The following is a 7,766-nucleotide window of genomic DNA, read 5'->3' as shown; positions in this document are numbered from 1 at the left end:
AATTAGTAAACGAATGTGCACTTCTCCCGTTTCAGTTCAGTATACTCATTACTTTTAAAGAATAGTTCCGGAAACTCTTATGAAATAATCCCTAGTTAATTTTATACGTACCAAATTTATTGACAACACTTGATATACATGAACCAATACATCTTTCTCACATACATGGTATGTCAGCTACTTTGTCATGTAAATTGCTAAAAAAAAATTATTAATTCTTCAAAAACGAATGTGCAAAATTATTGTTTCTGTTCGCATTAAGCCTCTTATGTTGTCTTTGTGTTATTCATCATTTGGAATCAACATAATTTGAACTACATGTTCCAATTATTTTTTGGAGTTCTACGTTCATATTCAGTCATAAGGTTTAAAAAACGGAGTTTAATGTTAAAATTCGAACACAAATTACTACTCGATATTTTAATCCAATGCAAGTATCACACTGAAGATGAAACATTGAAAGTTATTCATAACTGTTGCATTCAAAGAGCTTCAAGATACTTATTTTCTGTGTAAGATAATTTGTAAAATTAGGCAATAAGATAAATTACAAACAACAAATAACCACTTTCTCCCAAAAAGAGGAAGCTCTTCACAACAGTAATTTATCAAATTATCTCCGTGTTATATGTCAATTTCCAATATTGGTGATCACATGACATTACATTCTCATAGCTTCGTAGTTTCTTATAAAGTGACAAGTTAGAAAATAGGATATGACGTTTCTCATGTTTATTACATGAATATCACATGGTAACGTGTTATTATTCATGTTATTTTGAGGCAATATTGCAATATATATATATATAAAAATAGTATTCTTAAGTACCTATTATATTTCAGTATCATATTATTTGGCATTATTATTTAGTTTGTTAGTTACTTAGTTATTTAGTTATTTATTTACTTATTTTTGCAGCATCAATTATATGCACGTATCTTATATTTTCATTACCTCGTATGTGTTTTACATATTATGCGTGGAACTATATATATATTGATATGCAAGCAATATTCACGTGACTTAATAATCTTTCCAAACACAGATTATACTTAATTTGACATATATGACAACTAGACTGGGTAATTAGATCAATAGAACAAGGGTAGAGCGAAATCTCATTCACCAATTTCTTTTCCTTCCGCATTAAATTAGTTTCATTCTCGCTAATAAAGAGTTATTAAATTGTTGGAATTATTTTTTTCGTATTTTCTGGATGTCTTAGCTCTATTCATCCTTAAATTTTACATTATAATTTGCAAATTCCTTAAGTAAAGAGGCTTCTATATGAACCTACATATGCACGTGGTCGCGGGTTCAATTCTCGGTGAAGAGCTGAAAACATTTATATTCGCAATCATTCTCTTTCATTAGTCATTCGACTCCTTTAGCCTGAGGGGTATAACCGTGGAACGCTGAATTTAAATATGTATAAACCTGTGTAATGTTTTGCAGCAATTTGCTTAGATAATATGTTACCGTCTCTATCTTTATTTTGCTAATGAACAAAAGAGTTACATTTGTTCATACTGTAATTCAGATTTTTTGATCCAGTTTTCAATTAACAGTTTAAAACGTATTGAAAGTGAGGTAAAATTATTTGGTGTTGGTAGTATCATACGGTGCACCTATCCACGTTTCTTATTTTATAGAGGAAAATTAAAACTTTACAGATTAAATTACTTGTTTTCGAGATTATTATTATTACCCATTGGAATTTCAGATGATAGAAATCTTCAATTTCACCAAAGTGATTGGTTAATTATTAACATTCATCATTTTACTTAAGAACACTATACACACAAAATGCAATTTTGATACTTGTTTTCACCAGTTACTGTTCACTGAGGATAAGAACTAGATGTCAATTCTATCATTGTTTCACCAGTTTATCTTGCGCCATTGAATTAGATATATCTCGTGTTCAGTGTCAGATTTAGTATCGCATTTTTTTCAAAGTTCTTAGAGTTTTAGAGAACGAAATAGTGCTTGTAAGGTGCAGATCACAGTCGAAGTAATTAGCAGTGAGTTTAAGAAGAGATACATTCCATAAAATGGTATTTTTGAAGTTTTATCTGCGTTTTAATCTATTTGGCATTCTGCCTTATAGACTGTTTCATTGTGTCTAATAGGAAGACATCGTCCAACACAGCTAAGCTAAATTCTTGCAATCGGTTGATGTACATTCTGTCCTGCTTGGATGAATTTAATAAGTGCCATATTCCATTGTGAGTTCAACTACATAAACTGTGTATCAACTACGAAAATTTAGTATAGCCACGAGAAAGGATAGTCTGTGAAGTCGGGACCTTTAATCGTTCTTTCTTATTATAATTCAGCCCAGTAAGTCCTTCAATACTTTGTTCTGTGAAGAATACATCTTCCATCTGGTTTATCTGTTGAACACACACGGCTTTTTGCTTCACGGCAATTTGATGTTTGTTTTCAACGAACGTTTTCTAACTGTAATTTTCCACTTAACGACTGTACATAGGTCTGTCAATTAACTCGGCCTTATAACATACCAAACGTTTCTTTCAGTTTTAAATATGCAGTCACAGCTCATACAGTGTAAGACATCTAAACGTACGACTGAAATACAGAACAAACGAGAAACGCTAGCGATATACAATTTGCAGTAAAAACCAATATCAAATGGCGTTCGTCAATTGAAGGTATTGTGTGGTTGAAAATAGCGACAAATAGGAGATCAGGAACGAAGTGAACTTTTTGTGATGTAACAATAGACAAAAAACATGAATACCATGAAAAGACATACACGGATAAATACAACACGTCTGTTTATCTCACGCTCCTACTGCAAATAGTAACGGAGATATGACCATGGAAATGGTTATAAACACAAAGACAAATGACCAACTTAATTGACAATACTACAATAAGTATGATTTGTCAGAAGTCATAGGAAGAGAGTAAGAAACACAAAAGTATGGTATTCTAGTTAAGAACAAAACACGAAACATCGTCACCGCCATGTATTTGACAGTGTAAGCAACATAATGACAATGAGCATCAGTTATTTCGAAGAAGGATAGGTACTGATGTGCAATGAGCGTCTGTCAAAGTGTATGTTTAAAATTGTGGCCATATTCTGCAATACAGATATCGAGGCGCACTCGTAAGTATCGTTCCATAGAATGTAGCATCGCATGTGGAATGATTAATGCATTGTTGTATATAGTCTTATGGTTTGGCACATCCCGGAAGACAATGTCCTTCAGTTTTCCTAGAGAAAAAAATGTAACGCTTTAAATCTGGAGAATGAGCCAGTCATTTGACAGGTCCTACCAGTCTTAACCACCGATTGGGAAAAATATTATTCCAACATATTGTTGTGCATCGTGCACTATGAGCTTAGCGCCCGTCATGTTGATACCACATTTTCCTTCTTGTCTGAAGCGGTATGTCCTCTGATAGTGTTGGCAGTTCATTTTCTACGAAGTGTACGTATCGGTCAGCATTCAGTGTACCGTGTATGTAATAGAGCCCAAGAAGATATTCCATACCAGACGTAACCCCTTCATGAGCGATGGCGTTGCATTTGATGAATTAACGTTTCCATGATTAGTAAAAGTTGTTTCGTCAATGAACTGAATACGCAGCAAATCTGAAGTGTCGTGTTGTAACACTCATGTGCAAAACCGAACACGGTTCACAAAATCTTTCCCATTGAGTTCCTGGTGGATAGGGATATGGTATGTTGGAAACTTTTATGTGTTCAGAATGCGTACTATATTTTGCTGACTCGTATTACCGTTTCTGGCAATAGTATGGATTCAAGGCAATAGTGGCTTGCCCATCTCACCTCTAATTAGCTTCTTCCACACACGTTGATGTGTTTTAACAAGAGACACTGACCAAAGCTTAAAACTTTACTTTATTTTAAATTATAATTTGTAACTGTTTCGGATATCTAGCATATCCTTCTTCAGACACGATCGAAATTAATGAAAATACAGACATATATATAAATGTTGTTATAACAGAGTTTAAATTCTTTTTCTCTGTTTATAACGAACTTACCAAAAGGTAGTCGTCAACCTGGTTCGATTGATGATATCGAGAACTTGAGTGGTAGTGACTGTTTTCATGTAAAAATATCTCTAGTAATTATATATAATATTATTCTCACCTTTTTTATCAGAATTATAAAGTAGATGAACGGTTTTAAATGGTTTATTAGTTGATACACTTTTAATGTACTTTTCCTTTACACTGTCGTGTACACATACATGACGATTAGGTATCCATAAACAATTACATAGCAACGAACTATATAATACTCTCTATATCTTACAGATATCAAAAACCTTCTTCTTTTGTTATTATTAAATTAACATTCTATAAGGTATAGTGCTTATGTATAAGCACTTTCTACCCCAGGTACAGGTAATTATTAACCTATCCAATATTTCGTTATATAAAAATGTCGCCCGACGATGGGACTGAATATAAAAGTCATAAACGAGCTTGGCTTTTATCTTCAAGAATCACTGGTCCGTTTACAATAGTGATCTTACATTACATATATCTTTTACATTTTGATCGCCCCTCGTATATCTTCATTACATTTCATATATAGATACATTTATAACAATTCTTCCATTTCATTAATATTTATATTTTATTACATTAATTATATTCATTTCATTATCATTTATTACATTATTACATTTTATTATTAAACGTCGTCGCTTAATATATAATTTTTGAAGGGTGCGAAATCAAAATCGTAAGAATCAATTACGTTTTAATACATGAGTCACCGTGATTCAAGGCGCATTATATATTAATTATTTTAGATGATATTTCAAAATAAACATTGGATTTATAAGGCATCAGAATAATGAAGAATCTTATTCAAGACAGTCGTTGAATAATTAGCTTAAAAGAATGAATCTTACACTTAACATAATCTTTTGACAATTAAGTTTTCAACGCAAGTCAATCTAATATAAATAATCTTTGCTTTTAATCAATTATGAACCGAATTATAATTCCTCATATTGCTTGTATATCCAAGTTATAAGAATTGTTTTCATTATTGATATTAACACATAAACTTAAAAATAAAAATTCACAAGAATATATAACTGATATGGTTTTAACCCTAACTTCATTAACTAGAGTCAGTTTAAATTTGTACTACCATATGATTCTAATAAGGTACATTGTACGACACAATCTTGATTAGGTTCCACAATATGTTGTACATGTATTGCATCGTGATTCTGATTTTGATACGAAGTGCCATCTCTTGAACAGCGATTATGTCTATCCACGTGATTTGTCGTATTCATGGAATTTCGCCATATCTTTCGATTGTTTTTATGTCTACTTCGATTGGGTGATCTGACATAATTATTGTTGTGATTGGTTAGGTTAGGTTGATTTCCTACATAGCTTTGCCTATTTTGCTCGTTTGTATTACTAGAATTTACTCGGCTTCGGTTGTATTCCGTATCGTTCATACTACGGATATCTAGATTCCTAACAGGTACACAATGATCTGAATTATTCTTACTTTTACCGATTCCTGTTTGTTGATTCAAAGCATGGTATTGAGTTTCATAGCATTGAACGAGCATTAACAAATGATTGAAACTCATACATTGTGTAGAAAACAAGATCTGTTGTAACTTAAATGGGAGCAAATTTCGAATGGATGCTATTATTCTAGATTCCGACTGCAATGGATTAACAACTTTTAATTCGTTGTAGGTATTTACAACAAACTCGACAACAGATTTGTGTAAACGAGGATTGAAATGTTGATTTCTAATCGTGGCATCTCTATTTGCAAGCAAAAAATCATTTTCATAATTCGCAATCAGTGCTGCCTTGAATTCCTCATATGTATTGATGTGATCACGTATTGCCTTAAACCATAAGGAACATGGTGGGAGTAATAAATGAGGGATTAGCTTCATATATTGTGATCTATCTATACACATTATATTGCATTCGTCTTGAAATTTTTCCAGGAAAGAAGTAGCATTCTTATTACATTTACCACTGAATTTACTCATGGCCCGTATTTCACTCATCTTAACGCTTAACTTTACCTTCCTTTTATCATTCCGTGTACTTCTTGGGTGACAACTCCTATCCATAACGTGATGTGTTGTTGCATCGTCTCTTATCCGCCCATCAATACTCTTCGGATGAATTTCTTCCAAAATAAAGTCCTCATCAGATGTGGGTGGAGGCGAGGTCATCTCTTGTGAATGGGGAAACTCTAAACGATCACTAACCGTATTATTGTGGTGTGCGTTGTCCTTGACCTGTAGCTTCCTCATTTCCTCCTGTAGAGTAGCTATCAGTTGCGTATTTGCACGTATGTTGTTTGAATTATTGGTGACCTGAACCTTTTGCTGACGAACAGAAGATTCCATTACTTCTAAATCCTTTTTTACACCACTGATTTCTTGGATAATGTGGTCGTGATTATCCTGACAATCCTCAGATATTCTTTTTAACTTTTCCTCGAACTGCGAGGTGATGTCATCCATCGCCTGGATAATTGATTGTTTCGTTTTATCTGACTTCTGTTCCATTCGTTTACTTAATTCCTCATATCGCTTGTTGGATTCTTCAAACTTCTGTTCTATCTTCTGTTCTATCGTCTGTTTCAATTCTTTGGACATATGAACCAAATTTTGTTCCAATCGCTTCATGGCTTCCGAATCGTCTTTACGACATTGTTCTTGCCGCTGTAAGGCTAACAAGATTCGGTCCTCCAGTGTCATTCCTGGTGCTACACTATGTTCACCGTTGTCACTATCATTGGGTTCATTCTCCATAGCGTTACCGTTCATTTTTCTTATTATTATTCTACCACTTCTCAGTCTTGTGAAATTTGTATTCATTAACTTTATTACAAAAGTAAATTCACCCTTACTTTGCTTCGGGTAGTGAATTTACAAATAGTCCCGGGTGAGGTAAACCAAAATTTTTATAACGAACTTACCAAAAGGTAGTCGTCAACCTGGTTCGATTGATGATATCGAGAACTTGAGTGGTAGTGACTGTTTTCATGTAAAAATATCTCTAGTAATTATATATAATATTATTCTCACCTTTTTTTATCAGAATTATAAAGTAGATGAACGGTTTTAAATGGTTTATTAGTTGATACACTTTTAATGTACTTTTCCTTTACACTGTCGTGTACACATACATGACGATTAGGTATCCATAAACAATTACATAGCAACGAACTATATAATACTCTCTATATCTTACAGATATCAAAAACCTTCTTCTTTTGTTATTATTAAATTAACATTCTATAAGGTATAGTGCTTATGTATAAGCACTTTCTACCCCAGGTACAGGTAATTATTAACCTATCCAATATTTCGTTATATGTTATAACAACATTTATATACATGTCTGTATTTTCATTAATTTCGATCGTGTCTGAAGAAGGATATGCTAGATATCCGAAACAGTTACAAATTATAATTTAAAATAAAGTAAAGTTTTAAGCTTTGGTCAGTGTCTCTTTTGTTAAAACAATTAATCCAAAGCCATGAATAGTCTTACTAACGTTGATGTGCTGTTACATTTCTGGTGTTCCTTAATTTCGCACAGTGCTCACCAATAAGAGAGACGTCATGATGGCTGCTGGATATGTCTGTGTACACACGGCAGGATTCTGACGCCTTCTTCCTGCATTTTCCATAGATCAAGATTATGTCGACTTTCTCTGGGTTCGTAAACGCCATCGTATTCACTCTTA

Source organism: Thermobia domestica, chromosome 2 (genome assembly GCF_964235325.1).
Source record: "Thermobia domestica chromosome 2, izTheDome1.hap1.1, whole genome shotgun sequence".
Classification (NCBI taxonomy): domain Eukaryota; kingdom Metazoa; phylum Arthropoda; class Insecta; order Zygentoma; family Lepismatidae; genus Thermobia; species Thermobia domestica.
Note: the sequence above shows the minus strand (reverse complement) of the source record.